This window comes from Microtus ochrogaster, unplaced genomic scaffold (assembly GCF_000317375.1).
Source record: "Microtus ochrogaster isolate Prairie Vole_2 unplaced genomic scaffold, MicOch1.0 UNK3, whole genome shotgun sequence".
In the NCBI taxonomy this organism is placed as follows: Eukaryota; Metazoa; Chordata; class Mammalia; order Rodentia; family Cricetidae; genus Microtus; species Microtus ochrogaster.
The window spans coordinates 14536877-14551270 of NW_004949101.1; positions in this window are offsets into that span (position 1 = coordinate 14536877).

The window sequence follows — 14394 nt, forward strand, 5'->3', positions numbered from 1 at the left end:
TTGGGAGCTCAGTCCAGTGCTCCAGTGTGGATCTCTGTCTCTATCTCCATCCATCACCAGATGAAGGTTCTATGGTGATATGCAAGATATTCGTCAGTATTGCTTAAAGGATAGTCTTAAAGGAACATCAGACAGCGGAGTAGGCTAGATACCCTAAGCAGTCATAACCCACTAGCACGCGGTTAAGGTGAGGACTCGCTATAGGACAACAAAAAACTCGGTGATCTGGGGTTGGGAACAATTGCTTGACTATTTTTCAGAAAGACAAGATGAAATCGCTACCTCAGATACCTAAGATTAAACTATGGCAGGAAGCTGATGTCACGTGTGTTCCAGAAACAAGATTGGATGCATCCCCCACGGACCCAGCTGTGAGAGAGGGGCTTCTGATCCCGAGTCAAACTTCCCATGTTTCCCCAGGGCTGAGGTGGAAAGGTCTCATAGCCATGTTGCTGAGAAGTCATGTCTCCACGAGGTTCAGAGCTCTTGGCATGTGTCATGCACTTCATTTGTATGAATATTATTTTATTTTCCCAAAAGACAAGCTACCCTGCTTATTACTTGGCCCTTGTCTAGTCGATTTAAAGTCTAATTCAGCCAGGTAGTACTCAGCAGGTCTGGTCCAGCTTGTGACAAGGTCAGGTTATGGTCTTCCTTCCTTTAGGGTATTTGACATCTCTGAATTGCCTACTTCTTCCGGCACATATGGCTTCCTTGCTAATTAGGGGGAACACCTGGCTAGGCCGTGCAACATATAGACAAAAACATAAAAATTGTCACTTGCATTCAGCAACCAGGCCAGAAGTGAAAACCAAACATATAATCCCAGGCAATACAGTTAGCAGCATGACTGCAGGGGACTTTGCATCTATGTATTAAATACATAGCAGTAAGTTATAGAGAATTGCAGGAATAATTTAGGTTCAGGTCAGGTCTCTTGAATTTTACGAGCCTTGACAGGCTCCACCTGCTGTGACAGCAACATTATCATGTGAGCTCTCCCTAAAGAAAAGGAAGTAAGAAGTGATGAGGATGTCAGACTGTGGCATCTCTAGGAAGCAGAAGTCACCATGTGCATTTGGTCCTAATAGGACAGCTGGCTGCCGAATGGCTGAGTCAGTTTGTTACCCTCTGGAGTTTCTACCAGTTTCTCAATTTAGGGCTTTTCTACCTCTCGCTGTGAATTTCTCTGCCAACAACCCAATGTTGAATACAATTTAATGGCCTTTGTCCTGGTGAAGGAGAGAGGCACTCAGAAGAGTCAGCAGCTCTAAGACAAGGGGAAAATTAAAAGGCAAATCCTCCTCCATCCCATGTACAAACTATTCTCAATCTTCAAGAGTCGCTCAACGATTCTTGGTCCTTCGCTCCTTTGCAGGTTTATAAATAACTTCTAAAGTGTTCACAGAACACCTTGCTATGCTTTCATCTGACTTCACGTGACCAGTGGACTAGCCGAGGAGACCTGACTCTGTCATCTAATATTATTTTATTAGCCACCTCCTCCCGAGAAAGTGTACTTCTCTACTTAGTTCTCTTGGATCAACTTTGAGTTTTATAATTTTCTTTAAAAAGTAACACACCAAATATAGATTTACCGTTAGGAAAAAAACCTATCATCTTAAGTGTAACTATCAAGTCTTATCAAGAAAGCCCTTCTTGACAGCAAATGTAGAGTGTCACAGGAAACCACAACTGAACACCATGCGTAGATCAACCCATGTGAAGAGCCCATCCCTAATGGATACAACCACGTCACAGATCCTGCATCTGTAGATCCGGGAAGATCGCAGAAGAAGGCACAGAAAGGTTCCAAGAGCCAGAGTACCAGGATGTCTATTGTGAAACAGTTTTATGTAGAAATGGCTGCACAAACAAGACTGGAATGATGCCAATGTCAACAGACACGCTAATGTGGAGTGGGGGTAACTCCGGGGAGTCCCACCTCTAGTCAAGGAAGTACAGGCAACCAGTGACAGCTGGGTTACAGACAATTAATGCCTTCCAGGGGTGAGTGCTCTTCATGATTTTCCAATAGAGAGTGGTTAGTTTTGAAACCATATACACATCACCAACAAAAACAGACTTGGTAGGTTGTATCTATGTATATTTGTGTATACATACACACGTATGTGTGTGTGCATAATAGTAATAATCATAGTAAAAGAGGCTATCAACTTGAGAAAGATTTATGGGAGATATTTGAGGAAAGGTTGCTGGGAGGGACTAGAAGGAGGATAATAAGGGAGAAGTGATATAATTCTATTTTAATCAAAGCATATTAAACAGGTGACTAAATATAATATTATTATCTGAGATAGATAACAGATGACAGGATTGATGGATAGACACACACACACACACACACACACACACATATATTATACATATATAATCATGTACACCAAAATTACAATGATTCAAAGTCACCTATTAGATTAAATTTTATATTTCCTGTTTTTATAAACAAAAGTACAAATTACATATATGTATTATATAAAGTTATATATAATATAATAATATATATGTTACTTTGACATTAAAGCGCTTTCTTGTTTATTAATTTTGATTTTTGCTATCATTTCTTTTGATTTCCTTGTGCACAATCATTATACCTGTGGTTAATAACAGTTTTCTTTACCCCTGTGGGAGAGACAGTTATTTGTCTTCCATTACCATGTTTACACAGATATTTTTATTCACTATTTGCCAAACATATCTTTTGCTAGCCATTTTCTTTTAACCACTCTATGTCTTTACGTTTCCATTGCTGTAGGTGAACAATATGTCACCAGATTCTGTGTAACTATGACCTGTACAGATTATTATTGCTATCTTATTTCATATATTTATGCTTCCTTTCTCTCTCTTAACTTACCTTCTTATTTATTAATCTTCTATATATTCATTTTGATTCTTGTGTGATGTGGGAGTGTCATATATCAATCTGTTGATTTCATTGGTTAAGTAATAAAGAAACTGCTTGGCTGGCCCTCATAGGTTAAAACATAGGTGGGAGGAGTAAACAGAACAGAATGCTGGGAGGAAGAGGAATGCCCCAACGGTACAGAGGAACTTTGGGTGACTGTACAGGCAGCAAGATGTCTCTGTCATTTCTAGAGTTTTGAAAATTGCTTACTTTTTGTTTGCTTAGGTAATACTGTATTTTTCTGGAGTCTTTGATGGAGTTGCAGAATAGATAGTTATAGTTTTCCAGTGTTTCTGTACATTAAGACCAAACAATGTGAAATAGTTGCATCCACAATTGCCTTTAAGAGAAAAAAACACATGGAAGAATCTTCATGGTAAAAGATCTATACAACGAGAACTAAAATACTGAAGAATAAGAGAAGACACTCATGGAATAGTCAAAGCAATCCTAAGCAAAAAGAATAATGTTGGAGAGTCTCTACACTTAATTTCAAGTTAGGGTACAGAACTTGATAACAGAAACAAGATGGCGCTGGCATTAAATTGTACTTGTAGATCAATGGAATAGTGTAAATACAGGTAGAAACCTGAGCCATTATAGCCATCCAATGTTTTACAAAAATGGGAGAAAAAGATATATTGGAAAAATAGACTGGTACTGGAAAAACTGGATATCCACGTGTAGAAGGCTGAAACTAGGTCTTACTGCTCACCCGACACAAAAATTAATTCAAAGTTAATTAAAGGTCTTACTGTAAGAAATAAAGCTCTGAAATAGTTTGATGGAAATAAAATGGTAAGCTATGGGTGTTGGCAAAGACAGAATTCAAAAAGCGCAAGGCTTGAATCATTCAGGAAGTAATGACAAAGGGACTTGAGGGAAGCTGAAAGGTTTCTGCACAGCCAAGCAGAAGCCGATCGAATGATGATCGGCCAGCTATGTATCAGACACAAGATTAGTAGCAAGAATACACAATGAACTCAAGCTCAAGTTAAAAAACAAATTAACCAAGCCAATGAATAAACAAACTAATAAAATAGTCCTCAAAAGAGGAAATACATATGGACATATGAAAAATCCGCAGCTCCACTGTTTAGCAGAGAAATGCAAATTAAAATAATATTGCAACTCTGCCTCACTCTAGTCAGAATTACAATGATTCCCAAATCAAATAGCAAAACATGCTGGTGAATGGGGTAGACAAAAGAAAATTCTGGATAGAAACAAGCCCACTCACTCTGAGATGAATATGGAAGTTCCTCAGCAAAACTCAAAATTGATCAACCAAATGACCTAGTCCCAACTATTGGCCTACAAGACTCCAAGGCAACAAGTCTGAGCTGCTTGCACAGCGATGTTTATTGCCCAATGCTCACAACAGCAGAAGAATGGGTAAAAAGGGGTAATACACATAGAAATTTCTCCACCAAAAAGAATGAAACTATGTTGCTTCAGAAAAATGGATGAAACTTGATTGAAATGAGTTCACTCAGTCTCATATATTTTCTCTTCTATGTGATCCCTAGATCCTATATGATTCATTAAATAATGAATCTAGAAGCTGTCTAGAAAGACAAAGGAAATTAAAAGGAATGTGAAGGAAGCAGAGAGGTGGGGTGGGGCATATACAGCGGTGAATATGCTCTAAGAACATGGCTTTACATGATTCAATATTATATATAATGAATATATACTATATATACTTATATATAATATTTATAATATGTATGAATGTGGGATTTTAACTGTAGGAGGAACTCAAAGAAGGTAGCTAAGAAATAATAGAAACACACACACAGATAAATAAAATGAAGTAAACTTAGGGAAACTGCGAATCCTGTTTTTTTTTAAAAAAAAAAAAAGTATAAATAATAAGTCAAATAAGCAGATTGAAATGCTCTCTTTACCCAAGAAAGGCAGGAAGGTGAAAAGAGCAGAGGGTGAATGGGAACGCCCAGACAGTATAATTTACTGCAATCACGTGAGAGCCCCTCCCTCTCTGCATGGGTGATCTAAAGTAGAGACTTCAAACTGGGAACAAAGGGAAGAGCCTCCTGTTCTCACCTCTAGAGGCCATTAGTTTCTAAGAGTTGCCCCATAAAGCCTCAAGAAGGCAAGAGAAGCAGACAGTATTTCTTCTGACTTCCATAGATCTACATCCAATTCTGTAATAAGATGACAGAGTTCCCCCGAGGGGATCTTGTCAAAACCTAAAAATAGTCAAGAAAACTTTGACTCCCATATTTCCCCTCATCCATCATTAGCATGCAGTTTGGACGGATATTACTGGGTTTTAATTTCACTTCCTTTCAACAGAATTTATGTCAAGGTTTAAAGGATTTATACAGGTTTATGCTTCTAAGAAATTCTTTACACAAACTCCTAAACCCTAAGGTATAGTCTACGAAAGGCTTACACAGAAAAAAAAAAAAAAAATTAGTAGAGACTCAGAATTTCCCTATGAACGAGACTAGTTGTATCACAGAAATCTCCAGAAATAGCCATTAGACTGAGCACAGTATCAGAGCACATGCCATCATATTGAACAAGATGAGTCCCGTATTTTTTGTCAGAAACAATAACTGGAGGCAGCAAATCTAAAACGTCACTCTGGGACTTGAATCAAAGGCGTGATGGCAGAACACTCATTACGTGCCAACTACAGTTACATCAGCTCTTAAAAACATGTGGGAGGGTGTGAGAAGAGAAATGAGGACCAAAACGTTGATGATCCTGAAAGCTGAAGGGAGGCTCTATATTGTATGCAGAAAAAATAAAAACATTATTTCAAATACTTAGTCATGAACCATTTAATCATAATAGTTTATTTAAGAGAAGAAATTACTTTGGGATAATACCCAAAGCCCTCACGTGCCATTATAATTCTCCTCATTCTTTGTTCTTTTCTTTCTTATTTCTTATAATTGTACACTCATCATACATAAGCCTGTGTTTCATAAAGGTATTTTCTTCCATGTCTCTCATGTACTTTGGCACCCCTCTTTATCTTAATGGTTGAGTTAGTTGGCCATTTAGTCTATTAGAATGTGGGGTATGTTTGAGAAAAACTGCATCTCTCACTTTCTCCCCACATCCCCCTGGCTTGGTTAAATGTTTGAGAACACTTATGGGCGTGAGGAAAAAAAGGCCATTTATCTTCTACCCTCTTTATTACACACAAATCATTCTACAAATGATCCACAAACGATCCAAGCTAGCAATTAAGTCAACTTCACATAGCCATAACAAAATGCCTGAACAACTTCACAAAGAGAAAAGTTTTAGTTAGCTCAGAGTTCTTGAGTTTCCAGTTCAAGGTAAGGTAGCCCACTGGGTCTCTTGTGCAGAGATCACATCATGCTTGGAACAAATGACATGGCAAACTGGATATATCGTAAGTGAAGAAATAGAGAGAGACTAACACCAGGGACCCACAATCCCTTGGGAGAGTACATCCTGAATGACCCTAGGAATAACCTCCATAAGGATTGACCTCCATAAAGCAGATAGTGTTTTGTAAAACAGTGTCACCCTTGGGACCACACATTTAACACATTGACCTATGACACACATTCTTTGTTCAAATGATAGCACCCGATAACATGCATGAAATGTTCATTGCTTTAAAGTAATCAGCTACATGCACAAACTTTTTTTTTCACATTTCACTTTTAGTGTTTATTGGAGTCCAGTGCTAGACAGGCCTATTCCTGGGGCTCCCCTCCCACACCTCACAACAACTCTGAGGTAGGGCTCTTCTTGTACAGTCCAGTCCAAGGCCGGAGCCTGCCTCTAGCTCACATTAGTGTATGGAGGACAAGGGGCTCCAGCTTTTGCTTTCGTTGTTTTAGAAAATACAAAAGCTATGGCCCCAATCCATTCAAATCTTAAAAATTTGGGGATTCTAAACTCTCGTTCCTCAGTGTTTTTATTTTTGGTTTAAAATTGTCATCCTTTGTTTTTTGCTGTTGTTGTTTTGTTTTGTTTTGTTTTTGAGACAGGTTCTCATTCTGGAAGACAGGCTTCCCCAGAACTGTATAGTGTAGGTTGGCTTCAAACTCACAGCAATTCTCCTGTCTCACTCTCCTGACTGCTGGGATTACAGGTATGATTACACACCTGATCCCAAACTTTTCTCTTCACTTTGGGAAAATAAAAAATGGCCATGAGTATGAGGCCTGGTGGCCAGCAATCACTCGAGTGTGTATTATATCTCAGCAGATGGAGCTGAGCCCCAGACAGCATTCAAAGTCCAGAGCCAGCACATACGTCACACTTGAATCCAGACATCCACTCTCTGATTCAGGAAACCCCAGCTCCCAGTCAGCCCAGTGCGCCCCCCAGACTCTTCAAGTCAGCACTTCCTGGCTGTGCCTGGTCCTGCAGAGACCTGTTTTATTGTCCTAGAGAAGCACCCACAGTAGCAGGCCACAGGGCTGGGGTCCCATGTTATCAGGGTCCAGGACAGTCACACAAAGTTCAGCACCCCATTCCACCCCTGACTTATAAAATGTATATAGGTTTAGATAATACTCGGAAGCTCCAGGGCAAAGGTGCAGCCAGCAGCCAGAGCTAGCTGTGGACGCCCCTTGTGCCCCACCCATGTGATTAGCCACCCTGGGCTTTAGGGGCAAGCAGGGAATGAAGAGGATGAGATTAGGATACCAGGTTTTGCCAGCCTGGTCAGGCCTCTAGACAGGAGGAACTGTAATAGCAGTCTTTAGTTTAGTCTGGGTAAGTCTGGTAGAATGTGTTCTGCAGAGTACAGTGGCTAGACAGACCAGCTGATGTCTCCCGCTCCTGCTGTTCCCAGGGTAGCTAACACACAAACGTTTTAACATTAAAAAGAAATAAGTAAAACTCAAAGTACTCAGAGTGTTTTGGAAGCTAATTAGCTATTAAAACAGTAAAAATCGAGTTCATCCCTCTATATTAGTCATATTTCTGTTTCAATTATGCTATATAACAAATAATTCAAGGAACTCAGTGGCTAATCAGTACTTCTTTTGTTTCTCTCCAACATCTGCAGAATAGCTGGAGTTGACCTAATCCCATCTTGAACTAACAATATTTAGCTTCTAGCTGCCAAATGGGCTAAAGTTTCCACCTGGTCATTAACCAGTAGTTACACCAGACAGGTCTCTCCCTTCATGGAGACAGGCTTTCTTCATGGAGAAAAACAGAAATATATGAGGCCAAGCTAAATGATGCAGACACTTATACCCTTTGTTCCTATCACTTGGCTCTCATTTCTTTATCAAAACAAGTCACATGGCCAAGTCTTGCAACAACAGAACGGAGAAATATACTCTTCGTCCTCTGGGGAGAAATTCTCCAATTTCCCATGGCAGAGACACTGGGTGTCTCAGTTTCTCTCCTCTTGTTGTGATTAAAAATATTCTGACAAAAGAAAATTAAGAGGGAAGAGGTTTATTTTAGGCCGCAGTTGAAGGCACAGTCCATCATCGTGGACAAGTCAATATAGTAGAAGCCGTTCATTATCTTACATCTACAGTGAGAAGCGGAGAGCAATGAATCCGTGTGCCTTGTTCAGTTTCCTTTGCCCATGTATACAGTCCAGGATCCCAGCCAGGGAATGATGCCACCCACAGTGGGTGGGGCTTCTCACATCAATTAACGTAATCAAGACAATCCCCCAGAGGCATGCCCAGAGGCCCATCTCTCAGATTATTCTAGATTCTATCTAGATGACAATTAACACTAACTATCACAACTCCACCCCGGGTGTACTTGACACTCAAATTCATCACTTTGAAGCCATGGCCTTCCATCTCTTGTCCCCAAATCTCATGTTTATCTTGCAATGAAAAACATAGCACAATTTTAATCCCCATAGTCTTGAACAATCCCAAACAGTTTGAAAGGTCAAAGTCTTTTAAAGTCAAAAGTTCTAACAATGAGTCCCTATAAAATCAAAATCAAGTTACATACTTCCAACCCATAGTGGCACAGAGCAAACATCACCATTACAAAGTGGAATACCTGAGGCACAGTAAGAAACAATCACAGCAAAGAAAACACAAAACCCCGTCGCCCCATATCTGGCATCTAGTGCTTATAATGTAAATATCAAGGCTCTAGCATGCTTAGGTAGGCCCAGCCCTCCATCTCTGCTGCCTGCAATCCACGTAGATTTTCTCCAGGTCTGAATCCACTCCATCTCTGCAGCCTTCCTAGGCAGTGGTTCCACGGTCCTGTCATTGCCATTATTCTGAGACTCGTATTGTAACTTAGGCTTCACCCTCAACAGATTCTCAGTCCTCTCTCGGGAACTCTATCCTTCCACACAGTCCCTGCTTCCGCTGCTCACCATGATTTCTCTGTCTTGTGTCTTTCAAAACCAACACCATGTGAACAAAGCTGCCAAGCTTTGCTACCCGCTAAGGGTGGACGCTGGCCCTCCTTGACCACAGGCTGGCTCTCCTTGACCACAGGCTGGCCCTCATTGACCACAGCTAGGCTTCATCGGCTTGTGTGTGCCCGCCCTAGGAAACACTTTGCTAAACAATTGTTTTTAAGAAGCTTAGGCTCTCTACATTTAAATGACTTTGGATCGTCCCAAGCTGGAGTCACCAAGAAGCAGGGTTTATCCCCAGAACATCTTTACAGTTAGCTCAATACAACTTTCCCTTCAGTGGCACTGGTCTCTTCAACAATTACAGCTGTTTTCCCAGAGCCAGCTGATGATGGATGTTCTCCTCTCTTAAAATTCTTCTGCCAAACAATTCAGTCCATTATCTTTGCATTCAGCTTCATTCAAGATCCCAGTACATGGACAGAATGAAGCCAGATTCCCAGACAAAATATCAAATGAATAATCACTAGCCTGGTCCCTCATAGAGTTTTGGTTCTCTGCAACCTTAGGAGCCACGGTTCCACCATTCACAATTTTCTCGGCACTCTTGCCTTCCAAGTTTCCACCAGGATGGTCCTTTAATTTCTTTTTCCAGTATGCTATGACCTTTGTCAACAAAGTCCCAAACTCTTCCACATTCCAGCCACAAAACAGTTCCATAGGCCTAGGAACTGTATCACAGTTGTATCACAGAAACGGCCCCAACCTCAATGTCAGTTTCTGTCTTCGTTTCTCTTGTGTTGCCGTGACAAAATATCCTGACAAAAGCAACATAAAGGATAATGAAGGCTGTTGTGTCTCACATGTTAAGGCCCACCGTGGGCTGGGAAGTTAAGGCAGTGGAGCTTGAAACAACTGATCATATCACATCCATAGTCAGAAGAAAGTAATAGATATACATGATTGGCTCATTTCCCTTTCACCGTGTAAACGGGCCAGGATCTCAGCCAGGAAGTGATGCCACCTACAGTGGGTGGGTGCCATCACCACCGGTGGGTCCTGCCCCATCACCACCCACCCCATCAATCAAAATCACCCCCCACGAGGAGGCCCAGAGGCCCATCTCTCAGATTACCCCACGTTCTATCAAATTGACAACGAACACTAACTTTCCCACTGAGCATGTAAGACGTTAATAGAAGCAATACAAACTGAGAACAACTACTTAATGCCTCCTTCAGAAACTCCATGTCTTGCAGAGAGAAAGGTAAAGAAATTAATGAAGCAGTGCAGGGTGTCTGCAAAAATGTATTTAGAAGACGTCATGCACAGAAACTATATTTAATAACTCAAGACAGACTTCATTCTCCCTCCCTCAGATAAGTACAAGTCACATCCCAAAAGGCTTTGTCTAGGTCCTTCATCACAGCATTCTTCTAACATGTCAAGAATGCTCTCTGGGGGCTGGAGAGATGGCTCAGAGGGTAAGAGCACTGGCTGCTCTTCCAGAGGTCCCAAGTTCAATTCCCAGCAACCACATGGTGGCTCACAGCCATCTGTAATGAGACCTGGTGCCTTCCTTGCCAGCAGTACATTGTATGCTTAATAAATAAATCTTTTTCTTTAAAAAAGGAAAATAAAAGAATGCTCTCTGGAGGCTGGAGAGATAGCTCAGCGGATAAGAGTGTTTGCTGCTCTTCCAGAGGACCTGAGTTCAGGTCCCTGCATCTACATTCAACCACTCACAACAGTCTGTAACTCCAGGGCCAGAGCATCCAATGCCTTAATCTGGTCCCCACTAGGACCCACACGCATATGACATACACACATACAGACATATGAACGAAAATACATCTTAAAAAAGAAAATTAAAGAATCGCTGTTAGAAACACGGGAACCTTTGTTTTTCTTAGCTAATTTCTATTCATGGTTCAGGTGTCTGCTGAGGGTTCTTTACGCGGAGATTTTCTTCACTTCTTATTAGCCAAACCTGAGACAAAATTCTATTCGAACTTTCATTGTAAAATTATCAGTTTTTAAGTTTTGATAATGTTGTCCTTATAGACAATGTACTGTGATTATATGTATCTCCATCCATCACTTTCTCTTGTCTTCTTCTGTCCTCCTCTTCTGTCCCACTTCTCACTTAATCCCTTAGGCTCTCTCCTACTCCCATGGGGTGTGTGTGTGTGTGTGTGTGTGTGTGTGTGTGTGTGTGTGTGTGTCAGGATCTCAATGCTGGTACTCATGACTGCATAACAAGCATTCTTGAGCCATCTCTTCAGCTCTTTAAATGGCAACTGTGTTACCAAAGAAAATTGACATGTCAATCCTCTGTACTACAGCAAGGATTTTCTCTGGTATGAGGGGACAGCCACATACTTTCAAACATGCTAATGTTGTCTGGTATGGTAACCACCGCTCAGATGGATCTACTTAAATAAATTTAAATTTACTTAACATTAACTAAAATTTAAATTTAGTTCCTTAGTTGCTCTGGTCACATTTCAAGTACTTAAAAGTCATCCTAGGCTGATTAGAGACCATACTGGTCACAGAAAAAAAAAATTATCCTACCTTTCCACGAAGATTCTCTGGACAGGATTGCTTCAGAAGAAATAACCAAATATGTAACTGGATTCTGCTCTGCTAAGTTCTTCTAAAGGAGGGAGACTCCTCCCAAGTCATCACTGATTTGAATTCATCAACTGCTGTCAACTTCTTTCTATATATCCATATTGCTCCCTGAGTATGCTTTGGTGTGGTTTTTGTAAGCTCCTCCTTGGGAAATTTGCAATGGATGTCACTCATGGAAATTATATACTGCCAGTTTAAAACAACTTTCTATGTCCCTTTCTGCCACTGCAAAGATACGAACTGATGCTGGAGACCTACAGGAACCTCACTACTATAGGATACATTTGGGAAGACCATAACACTGAAGAACATTGTCAATGTTATAGAAGGCATGCAAGGATTGAAACAAATCAAACCGGAGTGACGTTTTCCGTATATTCTCACTGTGCTAAAGCCTTGTCTTATAACACTCATCTTCTAAGAAATGAAAAACACATACCGGAGATAAATACTCAAAAATTAAGCAATGTGATAAAACCTTTGCTTATCACAATCATCTTCAAATGCATAAAAGAACATGTACTAGACAGAAACCCTATGAATATAATCAGTGTGGTAAAGCATCTACTCAATACAGTGTTCTTCAAACTAATAAAGGAACACAAACTAGAGAAAAACCCTATGAATGTAATCACTGTGGTAAAGCCTTTGCACGTCCTATTCATCTTCAAATACATAAGAACACATATTATAGAGAAACCCTATGACTGTAATCAGTGTGGTAAGGCCTTTGCACGTCACAGTCATCTTCAATTGAATGAAAGAACACATACTGGATAGAAACCCTATGAATGCAATCAGTGTGTTAAGACCTTTGAATATGAAACTAGTCTTCACATTCATAAAAGAATTCACATTAGAAAGACACCTTATGAGTGAAATCAGTGTAGTAAGGCCTTTACAGACCCCTGTACTCTTGAAAGGCATAAAATAACACATACTGTAGAGATAATGATGAATGGAATCTGTGGTAGGTGGAGGAAGGTCATTGGTTAATCAAGAAACTGCCTTGGCCCATTTGATAGGCCAGCCCTTAGGTGGGTGGAGTAGACAGAACAGAATGCTGGGAGGAAGAGGGAAGTGAAGTAGAAGTCATTTCCTCTCCTGTCCGGGGCAGATGTGTTGCACTCAGCCAGCAGGTCAGACATGCTGAATCTTTCCTGGTAAGCGCAGCTCATGGTGCTACACAGATTAGAAATGGGATAAATTAATATGTGAGAATTAGCTTAGAAGAGGCTAGATATAAAGGGCCAAGCAGTGTTTTATTTAATACAATTTATGTTTTGTTATTTTGGGGCATAACCTAGCCAGGCAGCCGGGACCGGGGTGGCAGGAAACGGCCCACAGCTCCTTCAACAACGAACTAACCTGCATATAGGACTCTCGACAGTCTTGAGATCAGCTTTCCTTCTCAGTCATATTTCCCATCACTTGCAACTGATACAGCCAGATCTCTCTTCCCTCCCTCCCTCCCTCCCTCCCTCCCTCTTGCCCCACCTCCCTTTTCTATTCCCAGCCTCACTTTCACACACTGCCCCACTTCATAACTTCCCCAAATACCCCCAGTCTCACTGCATCTGCTTTTCAATAATTTTCAAAAAAAAGTGTGCCTATTTATGATGTTATTTCAGCTCTGAAACATATATTGCCTCTGTTATCACTTGTGTTCCCACCATTTTATTTTAATTAAATAGTAACATATTAATGTATACATTTCTCTTCCACCATAAAATAAATTTTGAGGATTAGGGTTTATATTGCATTACTTAATACGTGCAGAAGTTAGAACAATACAATAGTATCAGGAGAGAGAGGGAGGTGTCTACATGCATATACATATATATTAATTACATGAATTATATATTACATATAATAAATGAACATGTGTATAAGTTCTTGGTGAATGAGTCAATGCATGAGTAAGTCTGACTGCAGTCTCACAGGTCTGCCTTGGCATATGTCTTTAATTTTCATGGCAAATTACTCAGAATACCACATAGGAAAACCATGTATCATGCTAAAAAACCACTTACCAATAAAGACTCATAACTTCCTTACAAAGGCAATCACTTCTTTCTAAATATCATTGTATTTGGTCTCTTCCTTTTCCCTTGTTAAGTTGCACATTGAAGCAAATCTGAAATGACTCGTCCATGCTCTGAACCTATTTTGAAGGCTAGACATGTACATTTCTTTTCATTTTTATTTGTGCTATACGATACATTAGTCTTGCTGCAAAGTCAAGCCCAGGCTGCCCTTGAATCTTCTATCGCCCTGCCTCTTTGCCCATGAAGAGTTGGAACTGTAGGTATGGCCACTACATCCAAGCAGAAATATCTTTTATTTGACAGAGTCTGAACAACATTATGAAAGAAGATAGCTTGTGTCAATACTCAATGGCACACAGCTTCAACAAAAAAAAAGAAACAAGGAACCCACATCCACTTAATTCAAACAGAAGTGTCAAGTTTAATAAATTAGACAGCTTTAAAATGATGCAAAGCCACAT